We start from the raw sequence: 25,199 nt of genomic DNA, 5'->3' as shown, positions 1-25,199 counted from the left end.
TGCAAGCAACATCATAGATGTCAAGGAGAAAACTGCGCTTCTGAGTGGTTGTGAGTCTTGAGCATAAAATGATGAGAATTCAATCTCTTCTGCCAAATCATGCCCCAAGGACATGTCTGTGGAAGCTAGCTCTTCAGCAGTGACTCATTTACACCTGTCAGGAGTATTTATGGGGATTGAAGCCATTATCGCTGCCAAGCTTTCTCACTGTATGGTGCAGGAAAAGATGTAGATACACTTAACTTTGGAGAATTTTAAAGTTGTTAGTTCTAAAATTGCTACGGTATTACACAGGAGCAGGATTTGGGCGCATATCCCAAAGCAAAGCAGCCTGGTGCCTGTACTCCCTTGAATGTAATTCCTGCAGACAGTGATTGCAACAGGAAATCATACCTCCATGGCGGAAGTTACTCAATGCAACATCTCTCTCAGCAGGAAATGGTTTTGCTGGCAGGAGTTTTGGAATTAACCATAAAAAGATATCATAGACCCTGAATGTATGCATCCATCCTTCCTTCTACTTCATAGGAAGAGAGGAAATGTTCCTTCCGACCAAAATTGAAGCATTCTCAGTGGCCCACCTGCCTCCCCACCACCTCCATGCCTCAATCCTTCAGCCCTTTCCTCTTTAACACCATCATCTCCTCCTTTCCCATGGGTTTCACCCTTTCTGACTTCAAATGCACATTTTCTAAAAAAAACAAAAAAGTCCCTCAGCAAGAAAGAATTTTGAGGGTGATATAGTTGGTCCTCTTTCAACAGTAGTCATGGTTACAGAACTATATGCATTTGTCAAAATTCACAGAATTGAACACCAGAAAGGGTGAATTTGATGGTAAGTAAACAATATCTCAAAAAGAAAACCCCATGACTTTCCAATAAAAGCCCCCCACACCATATTCTAAATTCTGCCACCCTCTAATTATCATCCGACTTCCTTCCGTCCTTTCTTTGGCACTTTCTTTTCCCCATGTCCTCATTTTAGCTCAACCCAAATCTTCTCCCAGTCGTACCTCTTCTCCTCCCACCTTCTACTGGAAACTCTTTTTCTTCGATTTTGGAGGTAGAGAACTTTACCATTTCTCCTCTACTTTAAATGCTTCTTATCCTCATTTTTAGCAATCCTCTAACTCCGGGAATTTGCCAAAACATCAAGACACTGCTCTTCTCCTAGATTCACTCACTCAGAGACCGCACACGCTCTTGTGATTAGATGACTGCTGGTATGCATTTGACTTCCAAATCTATGTCTAGAGAGAGGGCAGCTGGCTTAGGTTTCCAGTGGCCCAGGGGACAGCTCCACCCAGCTCTGTTGCCACCTCCAATTCAGCACCTGCAGCTCCGAGTCTCCCCCTGCCGCCTTTGCCAGCCACTCTCACTGGAGTGGATGACCTCATCACTGGAGCTCCTCCCAGGGCCAGAAACTCTGAAGATACCAGACACTCAGCCCATAAGTCAGGTACCAAGATCAAAGGAGGCAGGAGACATGGGAATGTTCTGTAAACTTATCTTCTAGACACATTACCGTTGCTACTACTTAAATTTTTTTCAACTCTTCCTTTGAAATGTGTCTTGATTTTATCTACTTTTCTCCACCCCCGCCAGCTACAGCCTCTAGTTCCCTCCCTTTCCTCTAGCATATTCTGCATGCTGGGGTCAGTCCACTCTCACTAAAACACCTCTTTCCCTCTCACTCTGCTGCTCACGACTCTTTTTTTTTTTTTTTTTTTTTTTTTTTTGAGATGCAGCCTCACTCTGTTGCCCATGCTGGAGTGCAGTGGTATGATCTTGGCTCACTGCAACCTCTGCCTCCCGGGTTTAAACGATTCTTTTGCTTCCGCCTCCTGAGTAGCTGGGACTACAGGTGTGTGCCACCACGTCCAGTTAATTTTTGTATTTTTAGTAGAGATGGGGTTTCACCATGTTGGCTAGGCTTGTCTTGATCTCTTGACCTCGTGATCTGCCCGCCTCGGCCTCCCAAAGTGCTGGGATTACAGGTGTGAGCCACCGCGCCTGGCCACTCATGACTCTTTAAAGGTGTCTGTTAGAGTTGAATTGTGTCCCCCTCCCTCCAAAAAGGTATGTTGCTGTGTCCCACTACCTCAGATTGTGACTGTATTTGGAAATACTACAGGTTGAGTATCTTTTATCCAAAAATACTTGGGGCCAGAAGTATTTTTGGATTTGGGAATTTTTTCATATTTTGGAATATGTGTAGATACTGACTGGTTGCGCATCCCAAATCCAAAAGACTGAAATCCGAAATGCTCCAATGAGCATTTCCTTTGAGCATCATGTCAGCACCCAAAATGTTTTTGACTTGGAGCATTTCAGACTTTTGAATTCGGGATGCCAACCTGTACGTGTAGGTCTTTAGGGAGGTAATCAAGTTAAAATGAAGTCATTAGAATGGGCCCTAATCCAACATGACTGATGTCCTTACAAAAAGGGGGAATTTGGACACAGAGATAGGCATGGAGGGACGATGATGTGAAGACACAGAACACTATTTACAAGCCAAGGGAAGCGTGGGACAGCCGGAAGCTAGGACAGAGGTATGGAGCAGATTCTCCCTCATGCCGCCACCCTTTAGAGCACCTAAGCATCAAGTCTGTATTTCTCCAATAAGCACTGAAGATCCTCTTTGATTCCACCTCCTTGTTTTAGCTCAGTGCCCACGACTTGCTTGCCTAGACCTGCTCAGTCCCTCCTCCCATCAGATGTGTCTGACTACTAATCCCTGTTTGGAAAATGACTCTCCACATTTGCTTGGGATGTTCCCAATGCCCATCGTGCCCTTCTCACTTCCTTCTTCCATCTAAACCTTACACATTCTTTAAGTTCCAACTTTAGTGCCTCTTCTTCAATTATATTGTCCTTGATTTGTTACCTTATTGTGTTCTCTCTCTTTTCTGAACCATCATTGTACTTAATGTCTGTATCATATGAGTTGACACTTGATTGTCTCGTTCACATGATTCCCTAATAGTTTCTTGTGTGATATTCTCGGGTCTAGACTTAAATTTAAAGTAACCAATCTCTACTGAAAACCACTTTTCCAGACACCTTCCTAGATTCATTTTCTCAGTATAACATCCTTTCCTCTAGAGCTTCCCACAATTCTTGTATCCATTTATCATATGGATAAATGGATAATTCAATTTATCATATGGATAATTGGATAATTCGATTGGATTATCATCCAATCAAGTATACTTGAGCATGTGTTTTAGTGAGAAAGACATCCTAGGTGTGAGTCCTGACTCCCCCTTTACTGGAAAAGTCATTCGACTTCCTAGAAACTTAGTTTCCTCTCTTCTAAGATGTTACCTCTCAGGGACATTGTAAAGATAAGATGGAATTATTTATGTGACAGTGATTGTTAAACAGTGAAGCCTTGCTCAAATGAGAGGTTAAATCATTATTATGATCTCAGTGCCAAGTGAGCTCAGCTAGTTACCTGATATGCTGATGAAATTATAGGCTTGAACCAAGTGAGCTGGTTCTTCTAGATTTGTGCCACAGGGGTCAATAAATTTCATAACTAATAAAAATTGATAGGATGGATGGAGAAAACTACAAAGCATATCCTGGTGGATCAACAGGGTTATCTTCATAAATAAAAGACAGATAGCATACTGTCACCTCAATCTGCCTTAAAGCATGCAGTATCCCAGGTTCTCAAAAGAAACTGACAGTCCCCATATTTCCAGCTGTGGTACAATAAATCAATAAGGTAATATATATTTTGCCTAAGACAAGCATTTGTTTGGTGTGTTTTTTTTGTTTTTGTAACTGAATTCTACTGGTTTTAAGACTGAACATGGGCTGGGTGCATTGGCTCATGCCTGTAATGCCAGCACTTTGGGGAGGCTGAGGCAGGCAGATTGCTTGAGCCCAGGAGTTGGAGATCAGCCTGGGCAACATGTCAAAACTCTGTCCTATAAAAATAATACAAAAAGTAGCCAGTCATGGTGGCATGCACCTGCAGTCCCAGATACTCGGGAGGCTGAGATGGGAGGATCGCTTGAGCCCGGGAGGCAAAGGCTGCAGTGAGCCATGATCATACCACTGCACTCTAGCCTGGGCAGCAAAGCAAGACCTTGCTTGTCTCTTAAAAAAAAAAAAAAAATAGTGTGGATGACAAAACATATTGAGACTGTAAGTACCGTAGCAGTCATCATGTGTAAAATTCAGAAAGCCAGGGCCTAGGCCTCTAGAGACTGAAAGACAGATCTAGGACATGGGCAAGAGGTGTGTGTGCCTCACCTTCTTCTCTTGGGTTAGGCTGTGAACTCCTGTCCCCCTTGGCCCCCGTCAACAGATAGTAGCTGAATTGACTGGCTGAATAAGGAAGACTGAAGACTAAACTCCTCGCAGAGGTAGGAAGACCCAGCAGTACTTGGTGAATGCATTTATCCAAGGGACTTGAAGGAGAGAAAAAGCTTAGAAAAAATAGCTAAGAAATGTATTTAGTTCTATTGAGATTTAGTTTTAGCATGGTGTATACTGTGTGCAATAAGCCCCAAAGATGCCAAGAATATTTTCTACTACATTACAAATGAAAACCAGCTTCCATGCAGATGGGATTCGGAATTTCAAACCCCGGCAAATCAGTCTGCCTTCTATTACAGAAACTACTTTAACTATTCCAAGCAAATGCTTAATAATTATTTCCCCTTCTTGATGTTTAAAGTATTTTTAAAAAGAAAAATGAATTTGATTTCTAATAGATACTCTTTAAAAATTCAGAATCTGGCCAGGTGCGATGGCTCATGCCTGTAATCCCAGCACTTTGGGAGGCCGAGGCAGGCGGATCACCTGAGGTCAGGAGTTTGAGACAAGCCTAGGCAACATGGCAAAACCCCATCTCTATTAAAAAATACAAAAATTAGCCAGGCATGGGACCTGTAGTCCCAGCTACTTGGGAGGCTGAGGTAGGAGAATGGCTTAAACCCGGGAGGCGGAGGTTGCAGTGAGCAGAGATCGCACCACTGCACTCCAGCTTGGGTGACAGAGTGAGACTCTGTCTCAAACAAAACAAAACAGGACAAAATGAAACAAAAAAATTCAGAATATTTGTTTAAGTGAAATAATATATGTTTTTACTCTACAAGCGAAACAATGTATGTTTTTACTCTACAAGTAAAATACTTATAGAGGAAATCCCTAAGAAATAGAATTTCTTTGTCCTTTAATGAAATTGTGTTAAAAATGAGTAAAACATACTTTCTTCTCCAGGGTCTATAGCTTAAGCAGAGACTTTACAGTAAATGTCACAAGAAAAAGCAGCACTTTGCACAGGGCCCCACATACTCTCACTCCCACCTCTCCCATTTCCAGGCTCCCAGATCTTTTCATGTTGTTTTAGTGGGTGGTTTGTGGTCTCTGAGTGGATTTTAGCCTTCAGTCATCAGTTACCTTATATGTGAGGTTACTATATTGAGACATCACTTGTGGGGGGAAAAGGATGAAGGATACTCAAAGGCTAATTGGGACATGAAGGCAGAAAATAGGGAAAAACAGCAAAAAGACTGCAGTTAGCCTCTGCTCATCTCTCCTCTAAATAAATGATCACTTGATTGTACGCGACTGTGACTGACGCGTGACCTGGGGCCAAACACAGCATTTATCATCGAAGGCTCATTTGCTATACAGAGTGTGTGCCACAACAGATGGACAAAGCACTGTTTTTATAAAATGGAAAGCAGCTTTGTAAGAAATAATTCTGTTTAATGATGGCAGGAATCTGGAGACCATATTCTGTAACCGTTGAATTGAGTTTTGATTGCTGGCTTCTTTATTAGCTAAGATTGAGAAGCTAAAGATACCCAGTTATTGCCATTCATTTTCTGCAGCAACCCAGATCCGAACATCCAGAATACCCTCTAAGAAACTGTATAGATTAAGTGTCATCTTTTAGTGAGCCACATTTAGTTTTTCTCCCTGGAGTTACTTTTACAGCTATTCAGGACAGCTCATCTTAGCCATCAGGCCCACACATGGGGGAAAGTGGCTGAGGACCCACGGGTATTTCTGTTCTAGAGGTCTGAGGAAGTACTAAGTATATGACCAGGATTTGGGTGGTGAAGGAAGTGAAGTGACAAGGATGATTCTTACTTGGAAGGAGAGGGTGTCAGATGAAGCATCCACACAGTTGACAAGGGTGTTTATGGATAGAGAGTAGCTGATCCTGTGGCCTTCAGTCCATTTGGGTACCCTTTTATCCACTTTCTGTGGGTGACATCTCATTGGTCATACTAAATAAGGGAATATCCAAAATGTTTACCTTGCATAAGAGGTTCACTTTTATAATCTCTTTCTTGGACTAACATGGTAATTATTTTGCCTTCCATAAGCAGAATCCAGTGCATTGAAGGGAACCCTGGACGTATGCTGAACAATAAGGAGAGCCAGCTGCCCCATATCTGCAAGGAGATTGTTCACAGCCAATACCAAGGAGAGTACTAAACACTGAGATAGCTTTTGCTGCTGCTAAGGCAAACTATTATAATCTTGAACTACAAAAAGCGGGGGAGGGTGCGGTCAGACAAATTCCAGCCCTTCTCCTTCACCCACCTATGCCTCTAGTTCACTATTTTAACTCCCAGCAGAATCACAACTAAAGCTGACTACCCAGCTGAAGAGAGACGTGCACCCTCCTTTGTGTGCAATAGCCAAGGACATACAGGCAAGCTAATGAGATGCAAATCCCATTCAATGTGGCTAATGCCCTTTTTATCCCTAACCAAAGACCTAGAAAACTCATTCAATTTGATGGTTTTCTAATACAGCTTCCACACCATTGTTGAATGTGCAACACTAATTTAAATAAATTGCATGTAGTCAGCAAAAGAGACAGTTCTGTCTTTGTTTAGTCTGAGAGGCTATTTTGGCGATTAAAGATACCCGATCTCATCCTCTTAATTAAGGCAAAGCTCAAGCCTATCTACTGTTTACCCTCAGGCAGTGTTTCTATGATGGGTTATTTTGGCGCTACCCAGGGCCGCTGTTGAATTGTCTGGTAGCTGGGGAGAGGACATTTTAGGAATAGAACCATGCACTGAACAAGAGTCTTGGGGTTAAGTAGCAAATGCCACTTCACCCAGGTCATGTTGAAAGAGCCTTTTACCGACACACCTTTCACTGCCAAAGGAAACAAATTTTAGGTTGGGGCCAATTTGATTCTCTCAGAAAGTGTTTGTAACTGAACCACTGCAGAGGGTTCTACTACAGCCAGAGCTGATTTCCTTGCTGAGGGAAGACTTGAGGAACTCAGTGAACAGGAGGGAGAAGGATGCTCACTAATGCCTGAAGGTACCACCAGGACTTGAAAACTCCTTCAAGATTTGTTCTTTGCCTTTTAGGCTATTGTACTTTCCGGATTATAAGCAGGAGGCTCAGAACATAGTATTTGCTCAATAAATCCTTGTTGGCTAACAGACTGGAGCATGGGCTTGAAAATTATCTTTCCTTTCTTCTACCTGATTGGGCAGAACATTCTAAAAGGAAACTTGTTCTAATCTTTCACATTTTTGGTCTTATATCAGATTTCTCTTTTCAGGAGTCTTAATCTGAGAGACTTTCCATTTTGTTTGCTTCCTGGTCCTCAAAGTCATCATCCCCGAAGGTCAGCAATGAGAGTCCTAAAACGCTAGTCCTCATCCTCATGGGAGATAAGCAGGTCAGCAACTCTGTGCCTCTCTTAATATTTTAGGTTGGACCAATGACTACATTAAACTAAAAAAGGCATCCCTCAAACAGCAGACATTCTGAAACCTGAAAAACACTTACACTGAGGAGATTTCAATTTAATAGGGTATTCATCTCTCAGAACTTCAACTGCCTGCAGCGTATTTCTACAAATTGCCCTTGTTCCAGAAGTCAGCGTGTCTTAGGTTAGTTTGTTTTATTGCAGTTAAGACAGAAGCAAAACCCGTATCCATAGCTTCTATTTGAGCACTTCTAAACTATCTTAAATTAATAAAGATGCTGACATATATGGTATTTTTTTTAGACTCAAGAACACATTATAGTCTCTTGGGCCAGCCCTTCTTCATAGATGAATTTCATCTACATATACAGTATATTATGAAAAAGGAAAATATTGAAAGTTCTAGGGAGAGGATATTTCTGTTCAAGGATTAAGATGAGATTCAAAGGCAGGACATAGGCCAGGCATGGTGGCTCACACCTATAATTCCAGCACTTTGGGAGGCCAAAGCAGGAGAATCGCTTGAGGCCAGGAGCTTGAGGCCAGCTTGGGCAACATAGTGAGCCACTGTTTCTACAAAAAATTTAAAAATTAGTCGGGTGTGGTGGTACATGCCTGTAGTCCCAGCTACTCGGGAGGCTGAGGTGGGAGAATAGCTTGAGCCCAGGAGTTGGAGGATGCAGTGAACTATGATTATGCCACTGCACTGAAGTTTGGGTGACAGAGTCTCCAAAAAAAATTTAAAAAGTAAAACCAAAAACAACCAAAGGCAGGATATGCAAAAATAATATAGTGTTACATAGGAAAGAACCATATTAGTAATACAAAATATTTGCCAACAAAAGCTCAGTTTCTGAGATTGAATTTCCACTAACCCCTCCAACCAGACATGAAAGCTGAGTGTCTAGTAAATAGTGGCTCAAGGCCATGAAATTCACTCCCCTTAATTTCCTCTCTACCTATTTATCTCAAAGGTTGCCCTTGCCATTTCTTTCAATTCTTAAACCAAATATTACCCATTTCAAAAGACCTGTCATTTTCTTCCAGAGAAAATAATAAAGATGGACTTTTTCAGACGTGCCAACTAACAGGTCAGCCTGAAGGTCTAAAATGTAAAAGTATAAGAAATAATGTTGGTAACAAAGTATGATATTATGCCAGCCTTTGCCTCAAGCCTTTTAAGATAACGTTCACAGAATAGCCTCTCAAATAGACATTCTAAGCAGGAAATCTTTTCTCAAGAAACCAAAAAGGAAAACCATCATTGTTCCTGTCTTCATCACTAGTAGCAGCATCAAAAGCATTTGCCAGGTGCTGACCTGCCAGCATAAACTTTTAGTACCTGTACAAATCAAGCTAAAGCTGTCTTTGGGAATTTATCATCCAAGACATATTTGATATAAACCAAGCAGTGTCATTTTTCATGGAGTGGTGAAAGAAGGAAGAAGTTCTGATAATGTTATTGCACCAGGATTTCAGGGCTTTAAGACGTCATTTTCAAAGGTTCCTAGGGCCTTGCTATGTTACCCAGTTGGGTTATCATCATTGAATAGGACAAATTCTTACCAATCAGCACGAGGAGAGGTAGTGAGTCACTGCTGCTCAGAAAAGACCAAATGAACAGATCATTCCTGACACACAAAGTAACTATCCAACCTCTTTCTAGAGTAGTCAATGGTCAGAAATTGAAAGGATAGAATTCAACTCAAGGACAGACCAAAGAAAAGGTCAGAGCATAAGATGTTAATTCTCACTGAGACTCTCTAACCCATTTATATTTAGTGTCTTATAACAACTTCCTTCCATCTGTATTTAAATTTGAAGTAGAAATCAGGAAGCCATGCAAGTCAGCATTAAAATGATGATGCAAGAAAAATATTCAAGATGTGGGTGTGATGCTTATCTTTGACAGATACAATGGAATTTCTAGTGGAGGATTTAATCGACATAGAATTTTCCAGGAAAATAAAGGCAGGAATTGGAAAAATGTTCTCAGGGAATACTGATAAGGGACAGTCACCTAAACAAACCTTGTCAGTGATGGTATCCTAGATTCCATGATCCAAAGTAGAGTTATAGTGGGTATCTAAATGGGATTATATAGGAAAGGGTAGAAAGAAAAGGGAGGCTGCCAGGAAAAGAATGAGTTAATGAGGGAAAATGGGATGTGGTGTTCTGTACCTAGCCCAGAACAGGCCAGATTACCTCACCTAGGAGACATTTCATTATTGTAAATGGCCCTGCCCAACTCAACCCTAAGGGAATCCATATTTACCCTAAGGGAGAAGGGAGGTGGAGTTTATTTTAATTGATCCTTCATTGTTATATGAACCTAAGTTGGAAAGGAAAGGAAATGCAATGTGTATCATAAAGAATTTAATCAAATACTTTCTATCTCTAGTTAAGGGTGAGGTAGTCAAAGCCTTCTGACTCACCCCTGCTCTTTTGTTTCTTGGAGCTGAAGGGCAGGTACCAGTTCTGCCAAAGATGAAATCAAGTGGAAATTTGAGAGGAAAGGTCACGTGGAGCTGGGAAGCAGTGGACCCAGCACAATACCTCCTCCCACCCCCTGGGAAAGGAACCCTCAATACAAGTTGTCAGGCAACAGCCCTTAACTACATTCTAAAAATACTGATGTACAATTTAATCTCAATTTTTAGAAGATAACAATGAAAAAAGGCATAGATGTGCATACTGCCACAAAAACAACCCCTCACACCCTATGGGGCTAGCCTAGTCTTTGGATGGCTGGAATTCTAAGTGATCTAAAATTAACTATTTAAAAGTCTTTGAATCTAAAGCTGTCTCTGTTCCATAAATTAAAAGCTGTTGATTTCGCAGGAAAGTGAAGGGGCCTGGTGTAACGCATCAGTTTCTCCGTGGGGTTGGATTACAGGTGGGAACGAACTTGGGGTTCACAGAATGCTTTGGATCTGACAGGCATTTAGTGAGACAACCGTCCTCCATACTCCCAGCCTTTTATCTACTTTGTCAGCGGCACGCAGCTTTCAAGGCCGGGCCAAGTATTTCCAGAATAAATACACCAACCAGAAAGAGCCCTGCAAACCCTCAAAAGTCACCATCTCCCTGCTCTAATAAGCCCGAACTGTAGTACAAGCTGGGGCAGAGGATAAAAGAGGAGGCTAAAGGAAGGAAAGTAGTTTTAGGAAAATGACCAAACATGTTTTTAAAGAAAAAGAGGAAGCCGATCTTTTCAAAATTACTACAGTCCTGCTTTCAGATTGCTCAGTATCTTTTTTTCTCAGTGCAAAATGACTTTGAAAGCTATCCTGTATGACGCGGGTGAGTGAGGACGGCAAAGCTTCCCGGGAGAGCTTCTCGGGCAGGGCCTGGGAGCCGCGCCGCGTCCAGGTTCTGCAGCTCAGCGGCCCTGCTGCTGACAGCTCCGCGCCGCGCGGATCCACTGCACCCGCTCCAGGCCGGCAGCCAGCTCCGCAGCGCCCGTCCGGAAACCGACTCTGGGCAAGTTTCCCGCAAGCTCGGGCCACCGGACCTTGCCCGGGCGGGAGGGTTCCCAGGGCACAGCCCGAGCCACGACTTACTGCGAGACGGCGACTCGCTTCGCGGGGACAACGCGCGCTCCGGAGGGGCCTGGGCCTCACCCCTGGGGCCTGGACCTCGCTGCGCCCCCACCCAGGGCAGAGGTGCGCTCGCTCACGACATCAGGCGGCGGGCGGGCGGGCGACCTAGGACTTCGCACCCGCCCCTCTCCGCCTCCTCTTTCCTCCCGGGCAACCGCGCTTCTGCAGCCCCAGGCGATCTGAAGGTGAAACTGCTTTATCCAAGGCCGTTTGCTGAGCGAGCGGCTCAAGTAGTAAAAACAGACCAGAGGAGGAAAGTCGGCCTCCTGGCTGGACTCTGAAGGACCTTCACCGGGTGTCCTCGGCTCCAAACGGCTCTCTGGTCGGTCATTTCCATTATGTGCTCAGGCCCAGAGCAGTGAGACATCTGTTTTCCATCAACCGCGAGGCAGAGGCAAATCCTGGATTAGATGTCGCCCAGCGCTCGCAGCATTTTCAGGCCCGGCACGACAGCTAATCCCCGCACAAAGAGCATGAAAACAAACACGCAAGTTGGTGCCCGGTTCCAGAAAGATTTCCTTGGGATGACTAAAGGCTCTTGCAGCCAGCCTCCAGGATGGGCCAATCGCAGCACAGGGGGGCAGGAAAAGGGGGTTGGCTCGGTTTTCAGGTCTTCTGAAAACCCATCCTCCTCCCCAGTCCCGTAAACACAAATGCAAACACTGTCCTTTCAGGGGAAGTGAGTTCAGCTTGACGGGGCTGAGAGAGCTGAAATGGGCCAGCCTCCATCATGACAGTTCATTATAAGCAAGCATAGCTCCTGAATGTGAGCGAAGAAAAAAATCTCCGTTTCCTTCAAGTGAATTCTAACAAATGAGCCAAGTATGATACAATCAGTCCTGAAAATGATGAGCCATGAATGTCTCTACAGGCCTTTTTTACTGCGTAAAAGAAGTTGGAGTAGGGACCCTTCCTTTCCTCTCCCTTCCTTCCTTCTTTCCTTCCTTCCTCCCTCCTTCCTTCGCTCTTCCCTTCCTTCCTTCCTCGTTCTTTCCTTCCTTCTCTTCTCCCTCCCTTCCTTCCTGCCTGCCTTCCTCCATCGCTCCCTCCCGCCTTCCTTCCTTCCTCCCTCCCTTCCTTCCTTGCTCTTTCCTTCCTTCTTTTCTCCCTCCCTCCCTTCCTCGCTCTTTCCTTCTTTTTCTTTCTTCCTTCCTCCCTTTCTTCCTCGCTCCCTCCCTCCTTCCTTCCTTCCTCCTTCCTTTTCTTCCTACCTTCCTTCATTAGTCACAAGGCTGAGAATAGAAAGCTGGAAAAAGCATGAGTCTACTTTCAAGGGCCTTATCTTCTTTTGAGGGCAGGGGGAAGGTGGGGAGGGACGATCTACAATTTCAAAACACTATAAAATGATGGAAATGTATGCCCAGAGGGTTTTAGGAACATAGAAGCAGGAAATGAAGAAAAGCCTCCCAGAGGAGGCTGCATTTGTTCGGTTTTTTGTTTGTTTGTGTTGAGACAGGGTCTCACTCTGTTGCCCAGACTGGAGTGCAGTGGCACGAACATGGCTCAATGCAGCCTTGACTTCCTGGGCTCAAGCGATCTTCACCCTCAGCCTCCTGAGTAATTGGGATTATAGGCACACCACCACGCTCGGACATTTCATATAAATGAAATCATATAATATGTGTGGGCTTTTGTGTCTGGCTTCTTTCACTCAGCAAAGTTTTTTCAGTTTACTCAGGTATCCACGTAGCATGTGTCAGTACTTCATGACTTTTTATTGCCAAAGAATGCTATATTACATAAATACACTACATTTTGCTTATCTGTTCAACATTTGATAGACATTTGGATTGTTTCCACTTGTGGCTAGTATAAATAATGCTGCTATGAACATTTGAATGCAAGTTTTTGAGTGGACATATATTTTCATTTCTCTTGGGTATTTACCTAGGAGTGAAAATGCTGGGTCATACACTAATTCTATGTTTAACATTTTGAAGAACTGCCAGACTGTTTTTCAAAGCAGTTACACCATTTTACACTACCACAAGTAATGTATGAGGGTTTCAATTTCTTGGTGGGTGTGAAGTGGTATTTCATTGTGGTTTTGCTTTGCATTTCCCTAATGACAAATAATGTTAAGTATCTTTTCATGTGCTTGTTGACCATTTGGATATCTTCTTTGTAGAAATGCCTATTGAAATTTTTGCCCATTTTTAAAAATTTATTTTTAAAATTGGGGTTAAATATATATACCAAAATTTACTATTTTGTTATATCAAAATGTATATATACTGTGAACAGTACATTTACATTGTTGTACAACCAACACTATTTGCCCATTTTAAATTGTCCTTTTAAACTTGTCTTTTATTGTTGAATTCTCACATTCTGGATGTGAGTTCTTTATATGATGTATGCTTTGAAAATATTTGTTCTTATTCTATAGGCTGTCCTTTCACTTTCTTGATGGTGTCCTAATAACCTTTAATAAATTCCTTTTACTTTCAGACTAACTAGAGTAATGTCTGTTGTCAGAAGCTAAGAAAACTCACAGATGCACTGTGTTCTGTTAAATGCCATCCTTTTCTATAACAACCTGTCTCTCATTATATCTTCTATCCAATATTGCCTTAGAACTTTGATTTTTATTTTTTCCTAAAGCTTTTCTCATTCTAACTGAATCCCGCCTACGTCTTGTATTTACTGGGCACAGACTCAAAGCATCAGCAGTCACCACTGACACAATTATGAGCAGTTACCAGTGGCCTTCCTATTTATTTCCCACTTCCACCCAATTCTGGCCCAGAACCCTGCAGTCAAGGGCAATGACCTCCCCATCTCTTGACTCCTTTTACACTGTTCCTCCCTTTCCTCAATTACATTGCCATAGCCCCACGGGATCTTATGAGATCAACATCCTGTTTAATCTTTGGATAATCCTTAGTGCCCAGGACAAGGCGTTGCAAAATCCTGGAAAACAATAAATTGTGTATTAAATGGAAATGAATCTTGTGCTCTATTTCCTTCATTTTATTTTATTTTACTCATTGTATTTATTTTTATTTTTTCCAGACAGGGTCTGGCTCTGTCACCAAAGCTAGAATGCAGTGGCATGACCTCGGCTCACTGCAACCTCTGCCTCCCAAGCTCAAGCCATCCTCCCACCTCAGCCTGCCAAGTAGCTGGGACCAGAGCTTGTGCCACCACACCTGGCTAATTTTTGTATTTTTCAGGGAGATAGGGTCTTACTTTGTTTCCCAGGCTGGTGTTGAACTCCTGAGCTCAAGTGATCCACCCACCTTGGCCTCCCAAAGTGTGGAGTTACAGGTGTAAGCTACCATTCTGGGCCCATTTTTTAAATTCTAAAATAATACTTATGCAGTCCTTGATTTTAAACTTTTCTCTCAATGACCACATGTGGAAGATGAGGGCCTGAAACTGGGTTTCAGGGCAAATCTATGGTGTTCAATTTAGGAATGAAAGGGTGGAATTCTTTTGGGAAATAATTTTTAGAAGTTCGTAAGATGGAGAAAGAAGGTAGGGCTTCACAGATAAAGTTCTCAGGACCCATAAAGGCACTAAATAGTATTATTTGGGGCATCAGAAGTCTACTATTTGGGGCATCAGAAGTTGCAACATTGGAATGAATTCATTTCCTGGTAGATTTTTTTCTGGTGGATGGGGCTTTATGACTGCCACTCCTCAAAAGTTGGGTCTGCTTCTTGCATGGCACTCTGAAACTTTGGATTCCAGACTAACTGAAATGCGCCTGTTTGAAATCGCTGGAAAGAGCCGGTTTCATTCTGTCATAAGATCAACAATGTTTACTGAGCACACACCTTATGTAAAACACTACCCTGGGCACATAGAGACATGAGATTCATTTCCTATAGTAAGGAGTTGGATGACTAATGGGTGCTATGGTTAAGATAAACACAATGAACTATAATCCAAAACTGAATGGGTGGTCAGGACAAGGACAATCTCCTGTAATCCAAAGCAAAGCAGGGTGTCTTACTCTCCATAATAGAGACATAAAAAACTGTTTCGAGAATTCAGGGAAGAAGAAATCACCTTTTTTTTTTTTTTTCCTCTTTGAGTAGTAGAAAAGGCTTCATGGAGAAGGTAGGGAAGGAGAACTAGGCTTTTGCCTAAAAATTTAGGATTTCTACACCACAATCCTTATTCTTCAGTAACTCCCTTACTAGTTGGGAAGAAAGTCATACATACAAGTGGCTACAACTCAAGATGATATATGAAAAGACTCATTTGGAAGGGTCACAGAAAAATGAGAGAGCACTTCCTAAAGTCCAGGAAATCCTATATGGAAAGGGTAGATTTGTAGACTTGACATGAGCCCTAAAAGATGGAAAGGATTTATTAAAATGCATGTTTTTGATAAAAGGCAATTAAATATTCTAGAAAATTTGGAAAACCCATAAAAGTATAAAGAATAAAATAGGTCGGGCACAGTGGCTCACACCTGAATCCCAGCACTTTGGGAATCCAAGGTGGGAGGATCACTTGAGCTCAAGAATTGGAGGCCACCCTGGTCGACGTAGAAAGACCCCGTCTCTACAAAAAGAATAAAATAATTAGCTGAGTGTGGTGGTGCATGCCTGTAGTCCCTGCTACTCGGGAGGCTGAGGTGGGTAGATTGCTTGAGCCCAGGAGCAAAAGGCTGCAGTAAGCTTTGATTGCACCACTGCACTCCAGCCTGGGTGACAGAGCAAGACATAAAATAGAAATCATTTACAGATCCACTGCCTACAGATAAATCCATTGCCAGACATACAATATGCTTAATAAATATTTGCAACTGAATAAGTGAATAAATTACATTACCATTTATAGTCTCAATTTTTTCTTGTGCACAACTGCTTTCTACAAAGGTTGTACCAATTTACATTCTCATTAGCAATGCATGAAATTAAGATGCACATATTCACCAGCAGTGTTATTTATAAAGATTTGTGAATTTGATAGAGAGAAAATAATAACTTCCTTCTGAAATTTAGATTTATGGGATCATTAGTGATGTTGAACTTTTTACATATGATCATTAATCATTACTATTTCCTTTAAATTGCCGATTCATGATCTTTGTACATTTTTCTTTGGAGAACTTGGAGAAAACCTGAAATGTTCTCAATCTTGATTCCCCTGTGGCTATGACTGTATGAGCATCCTGTCATGGTAAGTGTGATTTACTTTCTAAAAATACATTCTTATTCTTATTCTCTGTCTCTCCCTGCTCTCCAACATAGCCCCTAAACATATCCAACTGCTTCATCTGGTGATCGAAGAAATCATGATTTGTTGCAACACTGGAAGGACATCTTGGTGGTATGAGAATTACTGAGAGGCAGTATGTTCAGATTGTCAAGCGTCACTGAGTCACCATGACTCTCTTTTTTAAGTGCTGGTTTTAGAACTTAACTTTCTCCTATGCTGTAAAATTAAACTTCACAGCAGTTCTTGCACTGACTCCCTCAGTTTCAACTGACCTGTACTTTATTGCCTTTGAAGTATCTGTTCCTGCTGAGTATGGGGTGGTCTTTTCTTCATCTTCCCCTGTCCAAATCTTGCCCATTCCTGATGAAGTTCAACTGGTACCCATGGATGAGAATGACCTCTTGCTCTGAATCCTGTATACTTTGTATTTCAGTGACAGCACTTCCAGCCTCCTGGGTACTTGGGTTATCTGTACCTGCACCTCATCTCCTTATTACCCTGTATACTCCTTGGGGAGTTTATGTCTCCTTTTTGTCTAGGGTCCCATAATTGAATTAGCATAAACTCCAAAAGGTTTTATAAATTAAAAAATAAAATCATGTCATTTAACAGAAACATGAGCAGAAAAAAAGAGAGAGCCACTTTGAAAAGAAAAAGCAAAGCTTAATTTTCAGTTGTATTGACTGTGCTCACGGTAAGATGCTGGGGAGAAATGAAAGAAAGTTCATCTAAACAAAGTTCATCTAAATCAAAGAACTCACAGAATCTCATTGCTATGGCCTGAATGTGGGCCCCCAACTTCATATGTTGAAACTTAACTACCAGTGTGATAGTATTAAGAGGTGGGGCCTTTAGGAAGTGTTTAGTTCATGACGGCTCCCCTTTCATGAATGGATTAATGCCTTTATAAAAGGACTTGAGGGAACTAGCAAACCCTTTTGTCCTTCCATCCCCTTGGCAATGTAAAGACACTCACAGCACCACCTTTGAATCACAGAGCAGCTCTCAGCAGACACCAAACCTCCTGGTGCTTTGATCTTGAACTTCCCAGCCTCCAGAACTGAAAAATAAATTTCTATTGTCTATAAATTAGCCAGCCTCAGGTATTTTGTTATAGTAGCACAAATGGACTTGGACACTCATCTTGTGAACTTCTGGGGGTAGAAACTAAGGGAAAAATTGAGAAACATGCCTCCTTTTGTCTTGTCAAAAGAATGTGCAAGCTGCCGTCTTATTCTGCAGCCCTTTAAACCCTCTGCAGGAGAGGAATGGAATCTCATGAAAGTTGCAACTGGAGTCCAGAGACTAAGACAGTGAACTGGGACAAACAATTAATTTTAGATTGAACGTAGAGTCAGCCCAGGAAACTAAGTACTAAAATAATATTTAAAAATAGCTGGGAAATTGACAAGGAAATTGCTACTGGCTTCCATTAGAGTAAGAGCATACTTTCTTGTAATATTTTCTTGAAATGATGATACATTGATCTTCTTGGACTAATCTATTAGCATAGAAAGATGTTCCTTAGTCTCCAGGGATGCTTACTCAATAGAGGCTTCAAGTCACATTACAGAACCATACACTGCTTCAAGCCAAACGTTAAGAAACAGCACATGAGAAAGCCAAGACAGAAAGAGAACAACTCTCTTTGGAGTCTTGGTGATTTTTCTCAATTGCTTGCCAAAAATCCCACTCATCATCAATCTGCGTATTTTTAATATGTGTCAGGCTTTTGAAGTTTCCAGCTGAAAACCTCACTTGCATCAAGCAACAACAGAAAATATAAAAACAGGCAAAAAAGTTTTTTGAACTGTATTGCTTGAGGCTATTGTGACTGAATGTCTGTTTTATTCCCAAATTACAGATGAAAAAACAAATAGAAGGAACCATGAAAGGGTTTCTTTTGAAATCTTTTATCCAACATGTGAAAAAAATATGATAATTGATTTATTTCCTTATTCTTTATATTAATCACAGATTTCAATGTCTGTCTTTAATTTCCAAAAGGCTATATTCCATATGGAGGGGTTTTATTTAAGAAACCTTTTTTCTTGCAAAGCCCCATATGTTGACATTTTAAATAAATATAATTTTAAAACAGAGAAGTGCACAAATCCTAAGGCAACGGCTCAATGAAATATCACAAAGGGATTGTAACAGGGTAAAAACACCATCCAGAACAAGAAATGGGACATTTCCAACACTCCAGATGCTCCCCTCCCTAATGTAGTTTTGAGCTTGATATTTTTTATAGAAATATTATAAATGGCAGCAAGTGCTCAGATCAGCCCACAAAAACCAGAAAATGTACTTGGACTCTAGCAAAATGGCACCACATCAATGTTTCCATGGGGAAATGCATTTTCAGCTCCGAACAGTGATCCCAGGGGCATGCCCCAGACTCATGATCCTTGAACCCCAAGGGTTCCCAATGTAGGGATTCTTGGTGGGTGGGCCTATGTGGAGGAGAGGAGGAGCTTTGTCTGGATCTCAGTAATCAGTTCCCAGTCTACATCAGCTTCAGGGTCTAAACAAGAGAAAGTGACACTTTAGCCAGGCATATGCCAAGTATATTGACTTAGGAAAAAGATGCCAATTAGGGGTTCTAGTGAGGCACTGAAGTGTATGTTCGAGTTAGTGTGATTTGCAAGTTGCATCTGCCTATATAATAGACATTCAAGAGAACTAACAGAGGTACATTTAGGTAACCAGTGTGGGTGAAGAATGCTAAGTGAGGCTAGTATATAATTGTTACTTCAGTTGCAATGACTGATCGTTGTAGATTTTAACATCTGATTCCAATTAAAAGCAAGCATTCTAATGTCAATAGCTTAACACTGAAAAAAGAACTTATTACAGCTATTTTATTGTGTGTTCCAGTAGTTTCCAAAATTCCCAGAAAACAAAAATCACCTAGTATGCTTGTCAAAATACAGATTTAATGCTCCAACCCAGACCTCCTAAATCAGAACTTACCTAGGGGAGGCCTGATTATTTATGATGATCTAGCTAACAACACCTCTTGGTATTTCTCATCTTCAGGAAAGTACAAGAAACGCTGGCTTGGTCTAAGAAATATGAGAGAGGCACGTGTTCAGCTAAAAATGCAATATAAACCTTAATTGCTGTTGTCGTTATTCATAATGATGCAAATGATGTGGAACACTGAGAGGCTGCTTTGGACAAAAGTTTTCCTTAGGTTAAACAGTTCTGGTTCCGAATTTTCTTTATTGTTTCTTTTGTTCCAAGATCCTGAGTTACAAACAGCAATTTTACAGATACCTGATGCTGTCTTCAGCATACTAGATAGTTCCTCTTAAACAAAACTTATTTTTTAAAATGGACAGAACAGAGTTTGACCCTCTTAATCTCCTAAATCCAAGCTCTCCTCAACATTCTGCAGGATCTCGGAGGCTATGCCAGTCAGGTTTTACTGCCCAGGGACTTAGAGGGGCATCTCCATTTATCAGTGGCTTATCGAACTTTTAGAGTCCTTGATCGATCACACAGTGCTCATGGAAATGCAAATGAGCATGATCAACCAGTGTTATTGAAAAGCACTTTTGTAAGATGTATCAAAAACCTTTAAAATGATTATATCTTATGCTCTAGTAATTTCACTTTAAAAATCTTTCCTGAGGCACGATCAGAGGTGTGGTCACAGATATTGTCCAGACACTATCATAAGAGTTCCAGCTCTGGGTTTCAGTGCCAGCCCTTCCACTTTTCTTTTTTTCTTTTTTCCTCACCATGTCTTATGGTGCTAAGCTGCCACTTTCTAACTGTGCAATCTGGAACAAAGTATGTAGCCAACTGCCCTGTGCCTCCTTTCCGTCTTCTGTTAAATGCTAATAATAGTAGGATTGGCCGGGCATGGTGGTTCATGCCTTTAATCCCAGCACTTTGGGAGGCCGAGGCGGGTGGATCACCTGAGGTCAGGAGTTCGAGACCAACCTGGCTAACGTAGTGAAACCAGTCTCTACCTAAAATACAAAACTCAGCCAGGCGTGGTGGCACATGCCTATAATCCCAGCTACTTGGGAGGCTAAGGCAGGAGAATTGCTTGAACTTGGGAGATGGAGGTTGCAGTGAGCTGAGATCATGCCACTGCACTCCAGCCTGGGCGACACAGTGAGACTCCATCTCAATAAATAAATAAACAAATAAACAAATAAATGAAAATAATAGTAGGATTGCTACAAAGATTAAATTAGTTAAGATGCATAAAGAACTTGAAACAGAGCCCATCACATCATTAGCAGTTCAACAAATGTTAACTATTATTATCAGTTATTATTGCAAAAACATTCATTGCTGTATTATTTATGATAGAAAAAAATTGAAACAAGTTAAATGAACAGAAATAGAAACATGAAGACATATTTTTTGCACATTCATACAAAAGAACATAATGTACCCTGGAGGTGTCACATAATGGTTAAAAACACAGGCTCTGGAAACTGAATGCTGGCCTGCCCCTGACCAACTGTGTGGCTTGGGACAATTTTCTCAACAATCTGAGCCTCGGTTTCCTCATCTGAAAATGGAGAAGAACAATAATAGTGGGCTGACTGATTCATACACATAAAGCACTTCGAACAGTTCCTGGCACACAGTCATTGCTTCATCTGTTAGTCTCTCCACTTACAGTTAAGCTGGTAGCCTGGCAGACTGGTGATATCTCATGCACACAAAGCTTCCCAGGCAGTGGCTGTGAAAGCACAAGCCCTGGTAGGAGATGAACTGAACACAGCCTAAATTCCCTTTGTATGAATAGACAAAATGACTGATGCAAGCCCAGGCCTGGAGGCTACGTGCACAACCACCATGCGAAGGAACTGGAAAGAGTTGTTTCACTGGCAGTACCAGAACAGACTGCTTTGATTAAAAGAAAAAAGAAAAGGGAATAAAGAAGACAAGCCCCCAAACAAAACCACCCACCAAAGCCACAGACAAGACTTGGCAAGAGAAAGGAGCTGAAAAGGCTTTCCTAAATCTCCAGTCTGCATCCACCTCTTTTCTTTTTCTTTCTTTCTTTTTTTTTCCTAGAGACAAAGTCTCACTTGGTTGCCCAGGCTGGAGTGCAGTGGTGCGATCACAGCTCACTGCCTCAAACTCCCAGGCTCAAACAATTCTCTCTCCTCTGCCTCCTGAATAGCTGGGACCACAGGCATGCACCACCACAAGTGCAGTTTTCTAACATGGAAATACTGCATAATGGTGAAGTCTGGGCCTTTAGTGTACTCATCATCTGAGTAATGTACATTATACCAAATAGGCAATATTTTATCCTTTATCCCCTTCCATCTTCCCACCTTTTGGAGCCTCCATGCCTATTATTCCACTCTCTATGCCCACATATACCCATTGTGTACCTCCCACTTATAACTGAGAACATGCAGTTTTTGGCTGTTTCTGACTCATTTCACTTAGGATAATGGCCTCCAGGTTCATCCATGTTGCTACCAAAGGCATGATTTCATTCTTTTTACGGCTGAGTAGTATTCCATGGTGTATATGTATCACACTTTAATCATCATCTGTTGACAGATACTTAGCTTGATGACTTTGCTAAAGGACAGCTTTATTTCTCATAAAGGTTGAAGCCCGCAAAGAGGCCATTCTGACAGGCCGGGAAGTGTAGCCTACTGCCAGAAGTTAGAAGCAGGCACTTCCTCCTCACCCACTTTGAGTTTTTGAAAGACTAAGGGAAAGAGAATAGAGAAACGATATTTCCATCTCTTGGGGGAAAAGATGTGCAATAACAAACCATCTTCGGAGACAGTCTTCTCACAGATTTAGAAAAGTAAATTTAAATTTGGTGAACTTTTTCGAGTATTAAAGTTTGAGTTACAAGCACAAGAGGGGCGAAAACAAATCCAACTAGAATTCAAATGGTCATATAAGAATTTGTAGGCTGGGTGTGGTGGTTCATGCCTGTAATCCAGCACTTTGGGAGGCCCAGGTGGGCAGATTATTTGGGCCCAGGAGTTCAGAGACCAGCCTAGGAAATGTGGTAAAATCCCAAATACACAAAAAAACAAACAAACAAACAAAAATAGCCAGGCACGGTGGTGCATGCCTGTAGTCTCAGGTACTTGGGAGGCTGAGGAGGGAGAATCACCTGTCTGGGAGGTGAAGGCTGCAGTGAGCCATGATTGCACCACTGCACTCCAGCCTGGGCAACAGTGTGCAACCCTGTCTCAAAAAATAAAAAATAAAAAATAAAAAAAAAGAAAGAAAGAAAGAAAGAAAAAAGCAAACAGGCAAGCAAAAACAAACAAACAAATGAACGAGGATCTGCTCCCAAGTTGCCCCACCTTGCTCCTAAAGGTTGGATGTGGTTTCTCTTATCAAGGAGCAGGTTTACAACCAGGCTTAGAAACCTGGAAGGTATTGAGATGTTTCTCCGACCCAGTAACCCCAATTCCTAGAAAGGACAGGCATCAGCAGCCACTACTCTCTTCTTCCACCCAGCACTGTCCAGAGTTGACCTTAGGTTACCTCACTGTCAGCAACTCCTCCTTCCCCAAGGACTCTGCCTCCAAAACCACACCTGGAAGCTTGAGACACCACCAGGTCTGTGTGCAGATGGCCACTATGGATTCCTGATGAGCATGGCTTGTGAGAAAAAAAAGGCAGCCTCATATTGGAAACCTGTGTTTCCTGAATGCCTCTGGACAGTGATGAGGAGGGGTGGGCAGGCTGCCATTGCCCCATCCCCTGTCTCCTCCCAGCCCTCCAGTGACAGCTCAGACAATGGTGCCCCTGGGTTTACTGCATGTGTTGAGTGTGGGAAGAGAGCTGCTTTTTTCAGGTCTTGTAACTATCTTTCCTTGTCACAGTTCCAACACGACTTCTGGGGCTTCTAGGGTCACTGCTGCCTTATGGGGGTCTTTTCATTTTCCTTTTGTAATGGCCAACATTAATTAATATTTATGGTGTGCCTCCAGTATGTCCAGAACACACAGAGTATCCAGGAAACACAAGAGCTAGCCTCACTGAAGCTGTATGTAAAGGGGCCACATTTCTAAGAAATCACTGATTGCTGCTGTTTTGTTAAAAATGCTCTCAAGAAAATAGAATCATCCAGTGAAGAACACAAACCAAGAATCCAATATTTTGAGACCTCTAGTTCTTGCCTTTCGGTCCCCAGTGGAATAACCTGCCTGTCAGTGAGCTGTTAAAAGGATTTGGCTCCATTTGGCATTCCTGGAAATGCAATTATTGCCCAGTTGCCTGTGAAACGTTTGAGGACCCATGAAAAAGATGGCCTTGCAGATTTCACAGGACTTTTGCTGCAGAAAGAGGCTCCTCGGCAACATTTTGCTTGATGTCTCTATATTTAAAATTAACTCACCCAGGCCAGGCACGGTGGCTCATGCCTGACATCCCATTACTTTGGGAGGTCAAGGCAGGCAGAACACCAGAGGTCAGGAGTTGAGACCAGCCTGGCCAATGTGGCAAAACCCCATCTCTACTAAAAATACAAAAATTAGCTGAGCGTGGTGGGGGATGTCTGTAATCCCAGCTACTTGGGAGGCTGAGGCAGTAAAATCGCTTGAACCTGGAAGGTGGAGGTTGCAGTGAGCTGAGATCTTGCCACTGCACTCCAGCCTGGGCGACAGAGTGAGACTCCATCTCAAAAAAAAAAAGAAAAAAGAAAAATTAAATCACCCAATGTGGCAACTAGGAATATTTTGGAAAACCATGTGGATTTGAAACTATCTTGAGAAGCACAAATGCTCTTTATGGTGCGTGATTCTGAGGTCAGGTTACAGCTTCAAAGTTCAGTTGAAACTCTATTTTACTCTCCTGCAAAGACTGAGAGAAGCCATATGGATGAAAATGACCCAGTGAGAACCCTACCTTTGGAAGGTCTCTGGTGGGATAACACTTTAGCTACTTACCATATCAAAGAACACACATAGAAAAGTGCCAGACCAGGTTTAGAGTGAGGCTTTGAGGGCACTACAGATTTAAATGTCTTCCTCCCACACACTCTTTAGGGAATAGATCTCATATTTCAAGTTAGTAACGTTTGTGAAGTCAGAGACTGACCCTTTGTCTCCCGTGGTTTCTACAGTCAATAGTTTGAGGAATTTCACTAAAGTTCTGTTCGCATAACAGTTGCAAAATGTGAAGTGTACTGTTCCCTCAGTTCCAATTTGTTAAGTATGGTACTTGAAGGCACAGGTGGACAGTGGGCAAATACACCTGGTAGTTAAAGACCTACGTATCAGGAAATGCTCCCTTGAAAAGCTGAGCAGGAATGGAGGTGTGATATGGGATCTTGTTCCCAGCAGGTGCCTTTGAGGTGAGACTGTGCATATCTAAACAACTCCCATTCCAGTTGAGTTTTCTGATTCACCTTCCATCTTTTATGGGGGTAGGTCCCTTGAACATATCAGAGTGATAAAGCAGCATGCTGATAAGTGTGGGAGGTGGTGTGAGTGTCCCTTGTTTGAAAATTTAAGTAGATATAAAAATTCTCAAATGCAAGGGATTATGCATGTAAACCACATTGGTGTTCCATTACTGTAGTTAGGGAGGCTTTGGGTGCACAAAGGTCACCAGGCTCCCTGCTCCTTACATGCCTTCAGGGGCCTGTCGACCATTTTTCCTGATTCCATTGGGTTAGATCTTAGGCTGCTGGACCTCAGTTTTCCCAGGGTTTTTCACAAAATGGGCCTGGTGAAGAAATA

At 42.2% G+C, this 25,199-nt stretch overlaps 1 protein-coding gene across 8 annotated transcripts in view; it reads right to left on the bottom strand.

Moving 5' to 3' along the window:
- Positions 1–25,199, bottom strand: part of TRIM2 (tripartite motif containing 2) — a 181,506-nt gene that overhangs the window by 100,924 nt on the left and 55,383 nt on the right. For 2 of the 8 annotated variants that reach the window (XM_008000024.3, XM_008000025.3), the window contains exon 1: positions 11,278–14,229. The exons of 5 other annotated variants lie outside the window; for them this stretch is intronic. The gene's annotated coding sequence lies outside the window, so the exon portion shown is untranslated. Of the gene's footprint in view, positions 1–11,277; positions 14,230–25,199 lie in introns of those variants that run through there. One more of the 8 variants, XM_037992972.2, reaches the window with a different exon arrangement.

Source organism: Chlorocebus sabaeus, chromosome 7, assembly GCF_047675955.1.
Source record: "Chlorocebus sabaeus isolate Y175 chromosome 7, mChlSab1.0.hap1, whole genome shotgun sequence".
NCBI lineage: Eukaryota > Metazoa > Chordata > Mammalia > Primates > Cercopithecidae > Chlorocebus > Chlorocebus sabaeus.
The sequence above is the reverse complement of the archived record's forward strand: the minus strand, read 5'-3'. Positions and strand labels throughout refer to the sequence as shown.